We start from the raw sequence: 11,184 nt of genomic DNA on the forward strand, positions 1-11,184 counted from the left end.
ATCCAGTTTTAGTTGCCAAAATCCTTGTGAAGCATCGAGCTTTGTAAAGTATCTGGCACCTAACATTTCACTGGTGATTTCTTCTCGCTTGGGAATCTGGTAGTGTTCACGTTTTATGTTTGCATTTAAGTCCTTTGGATCCATGCATATTCTTAGATCATTGTTCTTTTTCTTCACACATACCATGGAGTTAACCCAGTCTGTTGGCTCTTTGACTTTCCTGATGACTCCTAGTGTGGTCATTCTGTCCAGTTCTTTCTTGAGCCGGTCACACAGGGGTGCTGGAACTCTTCGTGGAGCATGTACCACTGGCTGAGCATCCTCCTTTAGATGGATCTTTTAAGTGAATGGTAGAACTCCAAATCCTTTGAACACATCCTGGAAATTATTCACTGCAGAATCCACTGAGTCATCTGGTCTGCTTATGGCACAGTTTATACGGTAGACTCTCTTGACCAGTTCTAAGTCCTCACAAGCTTTGTCACCTAGTAGTGAATCAAGTCCTTCAGCCACAACAGAAAACATGAGATGATGCACTTTGTCTTTGACTGCCACTTTAAGTCTGCATACACCTAAGCTATCTATTTTCTGTCCATTATAGTCCTTCAGTAGTACTGACTTTTTCTGTATTTTTGGCTTTTCTTTCATATTTTTAATGTCACTCATACAGATTAAGTTTGCTTTTGCCCCAGTGTCTAGTTTCAATGTAACTAATGCTCCATTTACCTGCAGTGGGATCATCCATTTGTCCTCTTTTACTGCATTAACTTTATGTTCAACATTGTTTATTCCTGAGGGCTGCACATTTTCTGTATCCTTTTCTATATTGTCACATGACACTCCTCAATCACATTGACTTGGACTTGTTGACCTTTCTTTGTTTTTACTTTTGAAAAGCATTGTTTGGCAAAGTGATTCTTTCCATGACATTTTGTGCACATTTTTCCAAACGCTGGGCATTGTCTTAACTGGTGTTTGTAACCACAGCGTTTACAATTAAAATTTCCTTCCTCCGATTGCTTTTCATTTCTGTTCTGCCCATGTTTCTTCCCCTTGTAGGACACAGCACCGACAGCAGCACTTACTACAATCGCATCATTATTGATTTCACTGAAAGTCTTCGCATGCTTTTGAGCTAGCTCGCTGGCTTTGCATATTGTCACAGCATTTTCCAATGTTAGTTCGGTTTCTCTCAACAGACGTTCCCTGACCTTTTTATCATGAATACCAAACACAATTTGGTCACGAATCATGGATGCTTTCAGCTCAGAGAAATTACATGTCTGTGCTTTCAGTTTCAGATCAGTCACAAAGCTATCAAAAGTCTCATTTTGCTGCTGTGTCCTTGAACAGAACATGTATCTTTCATAGGTCTCATTCTTTTTGGGAGAACAATGTGTATCAAACTTCTTTAGCACATCGTCTAATTTTTCTCTGTTCTCCTCTGGATTAAATACAAATGTATTAAATACCTCTATCGCCTGTGGGCCTGCAACCGTGAGCAGCAACGCTATCTTCCTTGCGTCTGGCTTCGTACCGAACCCGATGGCAGCAATGTAGAGTTTGAATTGTTGTTTGAAAGTCCGCCAATTGTAGTCGACATTTCCCATGAGATTCAAAAACTCCAGTGGCCTCAAATTCTCCATGTCGCTTTTCACAATTTTCAGCAGATCTTCACCAATCCTGGTACCATGTTATGTTCATTAATAACTAGTCATTTTTATTAAGAACAGCTAGCTTTTGCTAGACACTTTATTGAGCACATGTGGACTAGGTACAGTATCTGTAGAGGCCTCCATCTTGACTGCTGCCTTGTGGGTAGCCTAGTGCATCGGTAGTAGCCCACTCTTATATACATACAGCACCACCTAGTGTACCATTCCAGAATGACAGGTTACTGATCATTACAACGGTCTCACAACATGACCTGCACAAAACATTGGGAGGAGACCACCGCACGCTCAGAGAAAAAGAACTGACTGCAACATGCAGGACATTTTAAACAGATCCAAGATAGGTTTAATGAACTGAGTAAATGTATTATTAATGGATTGGACCAAACTGTGATGAATCTAATCTACTAAACTATGTTTTAAGGGGTAATGATTTTTAGTTTTTTGGAGAGAATGATTCCTCCAGGGCTCATGGATTAGATGAAATGGTAATATTATTAGGGACATGTAATTCAATTGAACATGAGGAAGCTGAGTGCATGAGGCATAAACAGGAAAATTACACCACCAATTGGGGTCTAGAATCAGCGCCCAGGTGATCATGGGTGATAATGGTGAATTTGATGATAACCAGACCAAGGGGTCAGGAATAAGGAGAGGTGAGTGCACTGGTGAGAAACATACATCACTGGGAATGACACAACAAGGGGTATCAATCAGGAATCAATGCACAGCCTAGTGAAAATCAGGGAAGATTGACTAAGAATAGTTCATTGATAGCTTTCCCTTGAAGATGGTTGTGTTCTTGCCTATACTGAACAATGCGAAGAATGTATTTTATAACCTGACCACCACCTGAAACATTAGGACAATGCGGGGAAAGATTCTCACCAAAAAGTCCGACAGCCCCCGATCTTTTGATAAGATCGCCTGCAAGCGCAGGAGTGGCTTGTATCTGATGCCTTGTGTGGCATGATCTTGGGATCATGTGTGAGCAAATGTGATATGTGCATGAGACAACTAGTATGTGGAATGTATGATGATGCACTGAAGAACGGGTCACAGACATGCTCAATCACGTTGAAAAAACCACTACATGAAATGGCTCATGTGGCTCAGGAGAGTGAGAACACATATTATACCACGACTGATTTCAACTCGTAATCAACTCGTAATCCCACCACCAAACACATCTTCCCCTCCCCTCCCCTTTCAGCATTCCGAAAGGACCGTTCCCTCCACAATACCCTGGTCCACTCCTCAATCACCCCCAACACCCCTTCCCCTTCCCCTCCCCATGATACCTTCCCATTCCAGTGCAGGAGATGCAACACCTGCCCTTTTACCTCCTCCCTTTCCACTGTCCAGAGCCCCAAATACTCCTTCCAGGTGAAACAGCGATTTACTTGTACTTGTTGCAATTTAGTATACTGTATTCGCTGCTCACAATGCGGTCTCCTCTATATTGGGGAGTCCAAATGCAGATTGGGTGACCACTTCACCTCCGTTCAGTCTGCAAGCGTGACCCTGAGCTTCCGGTCGCCTGTCACTTTAATTCTCCGCTCCACTCCCACTCTGACCTCACCGTCCGCGGCCTCTTGCATTGTTCCAGTGAAGCTCAACGTAAGCTCGAGGAACAGCACCTCATCTTTCGATCAGGCACTTCACAACCTTCTGGACTCAACATTGAGTTCAACCATTTCAGACCATAACCTCTGCCTCCATTTCTTTCTAACGGCAGCTGTTGATGATTCTGGTTTTACCATTTACTGCTCCTCTAGACCCAGCTTTTGTTTTGTTACTTGTCTCATTCCCATCCCCTTTTGCCTTGCACCATCATCCCTTTTGTTTTTCAATCTCTCTTGCCCTCCACCCTATCACAGACCATCCTTTTTGTTCTTTCCTCCCCCCTTTCCTTGCCCCTGCACTTGTTTAAACTCTGTTACATCTCTAACTTTTCCAGTTCTGACGAAGGGTCATTGACCTGAAACGTTAACTCTGTTTCTCTCTCCACAGATGCTGCCTGACCGGCTGAGTATTTCCAGCATTTTCTGTTTTTATTATAATACCTTCTGTGCCTTGCTAACCCTAAACACCAGTCTGTTAATCTTGGAACCAAAGATGTCAGAAAGAAGGATTGAGTGATAGATGTTTCAAAGGTTTGGAACATCTTGCTGGAGACTGGTACAAGTTAGTACTGAGAATATGTGTATAATGAAGAGTTATTGAATGCAGATGCTTATGGATTAGTGCAACTAGCAACAGTATGAATTGGGTGAGATCATAGCCATCAGTGGAAAGAAATTATAAGAAGGAGAGAGAGAAGAGAGGAGAGAGAGAGCGGGAGAGGAGAGGAGAGAGAGAAAGAGCGGGAGAGGAGAGAGAGAGAGCGGGAGAGGAGAGAGAGGAGAGGAGAGAGAGAGAGAGCGGGAGAGGAGAGAGAGAGAGAGAGAAGAGGGAGAGGAGAGAGTGGGAGAGGAGAGGAGAGGGAGAGAGAGGAGAGGAGAGAGCGAGAGAGGAGAGGAGAGAGAGACAGAGGAGAGAGAGACAGAGGAGAGAGAGAAGAGAAGAGGGACAAAGAGAAGAGGGACGGATAGAGAGAGAGAGAGGAGAGGGAGAGAGAGAGAGGAGGAGAGGGAGAGAGAGAGAGGAGAAGGGGAGAGAGAGAGAGGAGGAGAAGGGGAGAGAGAGAAAGGATAGAGAGAAGAAAGAGGAGAGGGAGAGAGAGGAGAGAGAAGGGTGAGAGAGGGGGTGAGGAGAGAGAGGAGAAGGAGAAGAGAGAGGGAAAAAAAAAACATCAAAAAAAAAACAACAGCAACGAACCCGCGAGAAAAAGAAAAATAAACTCAGGGAAAAACCGGGAGAGCGAGGCCCAAAACCCCCGAGAGAAACGGTAGGGAGAGAGAAACAACCCGAGCCGGGGGCCTGAAACCAGAGAAAACCTGAGACTGAGGCCCAGAGACCGCGGGGTCTGGGAGTGAGAACGGCCCAGAAACAGCGGCCCCCAGACCATGAGAAACACCCGGAGACCGCGGACTGAGAGAGGAAACTGACACAGACCCGAGAATTTTTTTTTTTTTTTTAACTTTTACACTAAAAACATCCGGTATCCAAAAATGGGCGAATCAGAAGAGCTGCAGCAGCTCCCGTGCTGCACTAAGAGCAACCTCTTTCAGTTCCCCCCTGACACCAAATACAACACAAAAAAACAGTTCAAGCAACAGCGGATGAGAGAGAAGCCAGAAACTCTTTTTGCTGACGTGTACAGAAATGGGGAGACGAGTAACCTTATCTTTTACTCAGGTCAGTCAGATGCTTGGCGCGAAGCAAACACCACACACTATCCCCATGTTCAGCAGGAAGAAACCAAAAATGGGTGCAAACTGAAAATAAAGAAATCAGCTGACCCGGACAGTGAAATAACAACTGTCAACATGTACAATAACGGGACAATAATGATGCAAGGCAACCACAAAGACTTTGAAACGGCCTTCCAGACATTGAGAGGACTAGTAGAGAAGGGAGGGACCAGCCCCAGTGAAACTACCAGAGAGAAAGCCACACCCACTCTCCCCACCACTTGCAGCCCACCAGGAGTAAAGCAAACTAGCCAGGAGGTGAGTGAGCCCTCCAGTTCTGACCAGGCACACGCCCTGGGGCCCCACAACCCCCTGTTACAATTACAGGAGCAGTTCACCCGGCTGGAGTTGGAGCTGGTTAAGCTTAAAGGTAGATGAACTAAAAAGTGATCAAGAAAGCAGCACTTCAGCACTGAAGCACGAACAAAAGCAAGACTGGGAGAGCTACAAGAGAGAGCTGACTTTACTCAGGAAGCAGGTGAAAGAGCTGCAGAAAGAAGGGGAGAGCTACAGGGGAGAGATAGCGGCATTGGCCCAGCAGCTAGAGGCCAGAGACAAGACAGTGCAGAGCCCTACTGGGCAGCAGCACTCTCCCACAGAGCAACAGCAGCAGACCCACACTACAGGGAGAGCCACTCAGACCAACCAGCAAAATGAAACCCAATATGCCGCCCCACTTTGGAAACACAGCCGAGCCGCTCACAAGAGGAGTGCACACACCAGACACGACCCCCCCAGTCCAACACACAACCAGTGAGTCCAGGCGAGAGTCACCAGCCAGTAAATACCAACAAGGCACGGTGGCATAGTGGTTAGCACTGTTGCCTCACAGCGCCAGGGACCCGGGTTCGAATCCGGCCTCAGGTGACTGTCTGTGTGGAGTTTGCACATTCTCCCCGTGTTTGCGTGGGTTTCCTCCGGGTGCTCCAGTTTCCTCCCACAGTCCAAAGATGTGCGGGTTAGGATGATTGGCCATGATAAATTGACCCTTAGTGTTAGGGGGATTAAATACGTGGGGTTACGGGGATAGGGTGGGATATGTGTCGGTGCAGGCTCGATGGGCCGAAATGGCCTCTATCTGCACGGTGGGGTTTCTGTGTGATTCTGTGATTCTGTGAAGGCTGACATCGTAATACTCATAGACGCAAATGGGAAATTCCTCCGGGAGAAAAAGCTCTTCCCTAAACATAAAGTAGACAAGATCCGGTGCCCAACATCAGACAAAGCCCTGGAATGGCTGACCACAACCCAATTAGGCTCCCCCCAACACATCATAATACACACCGGCACAAATGACCTAAAGGCCCAGCAGAAAAGGGTGGCAACGTCGCTCCGAACAGTGATTGAGAAGGCAAGCACCACCTTCCCAAACACAAGAATCACTGTTTCCGCACTGTTGCCGAGAAAAGACTTTAACAACAGAACAATCAATGAGATAAATGCCAGCATAGCAAGAGACTGTGAATTAAAACATAACGTGCATCTGGCCCAACACCCCACCCTCGATGTGGAATGTCTTCACGACCACGTCCATCTCCACAAGGAGTGAATGCCGGTCTTTGCTAAGGCCCTGAAGGACGTCGCTCTTAACCGGGTCCACACCCAGACTCCAAGAGGACCCCTCCCCGGCCACCAGAGACCAGCGGGGTACAGACCAGGACTACTACAGAGACCACAACCACACCAACCAGGACCAGAGAGGATCCCCACGTACAACACCAATGTCGGACCTGCACCACTCCTGCCATACAGGGGAGCAGGACCACCCCCAGCCAGGCAGAGGGAGAGGTGCTCAGGACGTACGCAATACTACAGGCAGAGACAATCCATTAAGAGACATAATGCAGATGCCCAGCAGCATCTACTCCCGCCTTATGGATCAGGAAGCATAAGGACTAGTTGTTAGAAAGAGTTGCAGCCAATTATTCTCAGCATTTATAGACACTTGAAATGTTCTTTTTTCCTCATTTAACACGACAAACACACACACAGCTATCACAGTAAAAGACCAATCTTAGCATAAAATCCTTGTATATCTCAACCTGGAATATCCAAGGTCTACGCTCTTCTGTGCTTGGCCTGAAGAGTAGGACCTCAGAGTTCCCAGATGAAATCAAAGATCTGGACATTATCTTTTTGCAAGAAACCTGGTGTAGAGGAGAAGGGCCCACTGGCTGTCCCCATGGGTACACAGAGCTGGTGGTCCACTCCAGTAAACTGCCAGGAGTAGCCCAGGGCAGAGACTCTGGAGGCATACTGATTTAGTTTAAAGCAGAGCTTAGGAATTACATTAAATTTATAAAAAAGGGCGAAAACCACTTATGGCTCAAGATTAAGAGGGGCATCATTTCTAGCATGCAAGATGTTTTCATCTGCGCACTCTATATCCCCCCGACAGAATCCCCGTACTTCAAAGAGGACACCTTCTCCAACATTGAGAGGGAGATGAACCAATTCCAGGCCCAGGGGAACGTGTTGATCTGTGGTGACCTCAACTCAAGAACTGGCGAAGAACCAGACTTTACCAGTAATCAGGGGAATAATTACATATTTGGGAATAACCACTTTGATCTCCCTTTTCATTCACACTGGAATAACTGCGACAAACAGACAAATGCAAACGGAAAACAGCTCCTGCAGCTCTGTCGAAGCCTGGGTCTGTACATTGTCAATGGTAGGTTCAGGGGAGACTCCCTAGGAAGATCCACCTATTCCTCACCTCTTGGCTTCAGCACCGTAGACTATATGATTACGGGTCTGGACCCATCCTCTTTCAGAGCATTCAGAGTCAAACCACAAACAACACTGTCAGACCACAGCCAAATTACTGCGTATCTTAAAAGGACAGAAACAACCAACACAGAAACACAGCCCAGTAAGCTGTACAAAATTAAAAAACCCTACAGATGGGCCAAAAACAGCACGGAAAAATACCAGAAAGCAGTTAGCAATCAATCAACTCAAGCTCTCTTGGACACCTTTCTGGAAAACACAAGCACTCACAATAAAGAAGGCGTAAACCGGGCAGTGAATAACCTAAATAATATTTTTAATAATTTGGCATCAATGTCAAACTTGAAAGTTCGCAAGAATAAACCTGTAGTGTCCGCGTATCAATAACACACGGACTGCAGGAGAACGGTAATAACAGGTGTTTACTGAACAGATGGTATGCTGGAACTGAAAGTACAGAAGCCTGCTACAGCTTTATATACAGGTGTGGTCACTGCCGGTACTACAGTATAAAAGCAGTTCTCTCTTAAAGGTACATACACAACAATTCCTCCCCTTTTAGATAAACAGTACATAACATTCATTTAACAATTAAATAACAACTAATTACAATTACAATTTTCTTTGTACTATATACATCAGCTGAAAGTAATCATTTATAAATTCAGTCTTTGAGGAGGCTTCCAATACCACTGATTCTGAGGTAGACGCAATCTGTACTTCGGGTTCATCACCAGGTGCGCATGCTCGTGGTATGGGTTTGACTTGTTCCTGTGGCTCTAGAATCTGGTCAGCATGGCGTCTCACGATGCTCTCTCCAACGTCCACTGTGTACATTAGTGGTCCCTGCTGTGTGCATATCGTTCCTGGCTGCCATTTTTCTGTTCGGTAGTCGCGGGCCAAGACTGGTTGCCCTATCTTGAAGCTCCTGGTTGGCTTCTCATTGATGTGCTGGAATTGCTTATTCTCAACATCTCGTCTTATGTTTGGTTTGAGCAAATCCAGGCAACATCTTAACCTTCGGTTAAAGAACATCATGGCTGGAGCTTGGTTGGTGACTGCATGTTACGCATTCCGATAAGCAAACAAGAAATTATCCACCTTGTGTTGCAGTGGTATGTTGTCGTTATACATCGCCTTTATTGCTTTTTTAAAGGTTTGAACAAACCTCTCAGCCAATCCATTTGTGGCTGGATGATATGGGGCGGATGTGTAATGCTTTACCCCATTATTCCTCAAAAACCTCCGGAAATCCTCGGACACAAACTGTGGTCCATTGTTGGAGCAAATCTGTTCTGGCAAGCCATTCCTGGCAAAGATGGTCCGTAGGACGGCAATAGTTTTCTCCGTGGTGGTGGAGGACATTTTGATGACCTCTGGCCATTTCGAATGTGCATCCACGGCGATTAAAAACATTGAGTCCATAAATGGAGCAGCAAAATCAATGTGTACCCATTGCCATGGAGATGAGGGCCACTCCCATGTGTGTAGCGGGGCCTGTGGTGGAGCGTTTTTGACATTCTGGCATCCTGTGCATCTCTTGGTCATTTCCTCGATTTCTTTATCGATTCCCGGCCACCACACAAACGCCCTGGCTAGGCTCTTCATTTTTACCCCTCCCAGATGACCCTCATGAAGCTCATTGAGCACTCTATCTCTCAACTTGGGTGGAATTACCACTCGGGATCCACACATCAAGGTCCCCCGGCACACTGACAGCTGTTCTCTCCTTGGCGAGAATGCTGGCAACAGTGAGTCGCCATGTACTGGCCATTCCTTCACCGTCAAATCATAGACCCGAGAGAGTGTCGGGTCATTTCGGGTTTCCTTCTCTATACTTGAGTTTGTAACAGGTAGACATTCGACTATGGTCGAATGGAATATCTCAACAGGGTCCACTGCAGGTGCTTCCTCCACCATAGGCAGCGGCAGGCGCGACAGCCCATCAGCGTTTCCATGCTGTTTCGTGCCCTTATACTCTATGTCATATTGATGTGCCCCTAGAAAAAGGGACCATCTTTGCAGCCGTTGCGCCGTCATCACCGGAACGCCCTTCTTTGGGTTAAAGATGGAGACAAGAGGCTGCTGATCAGTCAGTAAGGTGAATTTCTGCCCGTGCAGATAGTGATTGAACTTCTTCACCCCCCACACCAGGCTGAGAGCCTCCCTGTCAATCTGGGCGTAGTTACGCTCGGCTGAGGTTAACGAGCGTGACGCAAAGGCTATTGGCCTCTCTGAACCATCAAGGAGTTTGTGCGACAGCACCGCTCCAATGCCGTAGGGAGACGCATCACATGCCAACCGAATCAGTAGTGTTGGATTGTAGTGGGCCAATACTTCTTTTGAAGTGATTAGGCATTTACATTTCTGAAAGGCACGCTTACACGCATCACTCCATTTCCATGCTACCCCAGTTTGCAGCAGGGCGTTCAGTGGGTGCAGAATTGTAGACAAATTTGGCAAGAACTTATGGTAGTAGTTCACCAACCCGAGGAACGACCTCAGTTGCGACACATTTTCCGGTGCTGGAGCCTTGACTACTGCCTCAATATTGTCTGGGGACTTATGTAACCCCTCTTCACAAATCATGTCGCCACAATACGAGATTTGTTTCCTGAAAAACTCGCATTTGGGGCGGTTGGCTCGTAACCCATATTCTTGTAATCTAGTGAGCACCTGCTCCAGGTTGGCAAGGTGTTCACTGTCATTTTTGCCCGTAACCAGGATGTCGTCCAAATAACACTGGGTCCCCGGGATCCCTTGCAGGACTTGTTCCATCGCCCTCTGCCAAATAGCCGGAGCTGATGCTACCCCGAATACCAGTCGGTTGTACTGGTAAAGACCTTTGTGAGTGTTTATCGTGAGGTATTTTCTAGATGCTTCTTCTACATCCATTTGTAGATACGCTTGGGCCAGATCAATCTTCGTAAAGCGTTTCCCTCCAGATAGTGAGGCAAAAATATCTTCTATCCGCGGAAGTGGATATTGTACTGTGTGAAGGACTGGGTTCACAGTTACCTTAAAGTCCCCACAGATGTGAATCTGTTATGTTCATTAATAAATAGACATTCTTATTATGAACACAGCTAGCTTCTAGCTAGTCATTTATTCAGTTCACGTTCTCTAGGTACAGCATGTGTGCTCCTGTGTGCAGGCTGCCATCTTGACTGTTGCCTTGTGGGTAGCCTAGTGGCTCATGGGTAATGTAGTCTAATATATATACAGCTGGGTAGTGTAGTCTTATACATACAGCTATATACAGCTCTACACAGCTCTACGGCTCCACCTAGTGTCCACTATAGAATGACATGTTATTGATCACTACATCCCCCTTTCGTTGAGGTTTAACAAAATCAATATCAATCAACTTTCAAGAAAACAATAAAGATAATCACAGAAATCACAGAAACCCCACAGTG

Source organism: Somniosus microcephalus, chromosome 20, assembly GCF_052327205.1.
Source record: "Somniosus microcephalus isolate GS21.2 chromosome 20, FLI_Smic_1.0, whole genome shotgun sequence".
NCBI lineage: Eukaryota > Metazoa > Chordata > Chondrichthyes > Squaliformes > Somniosidae > Somniosus > Somniosus microcephalus.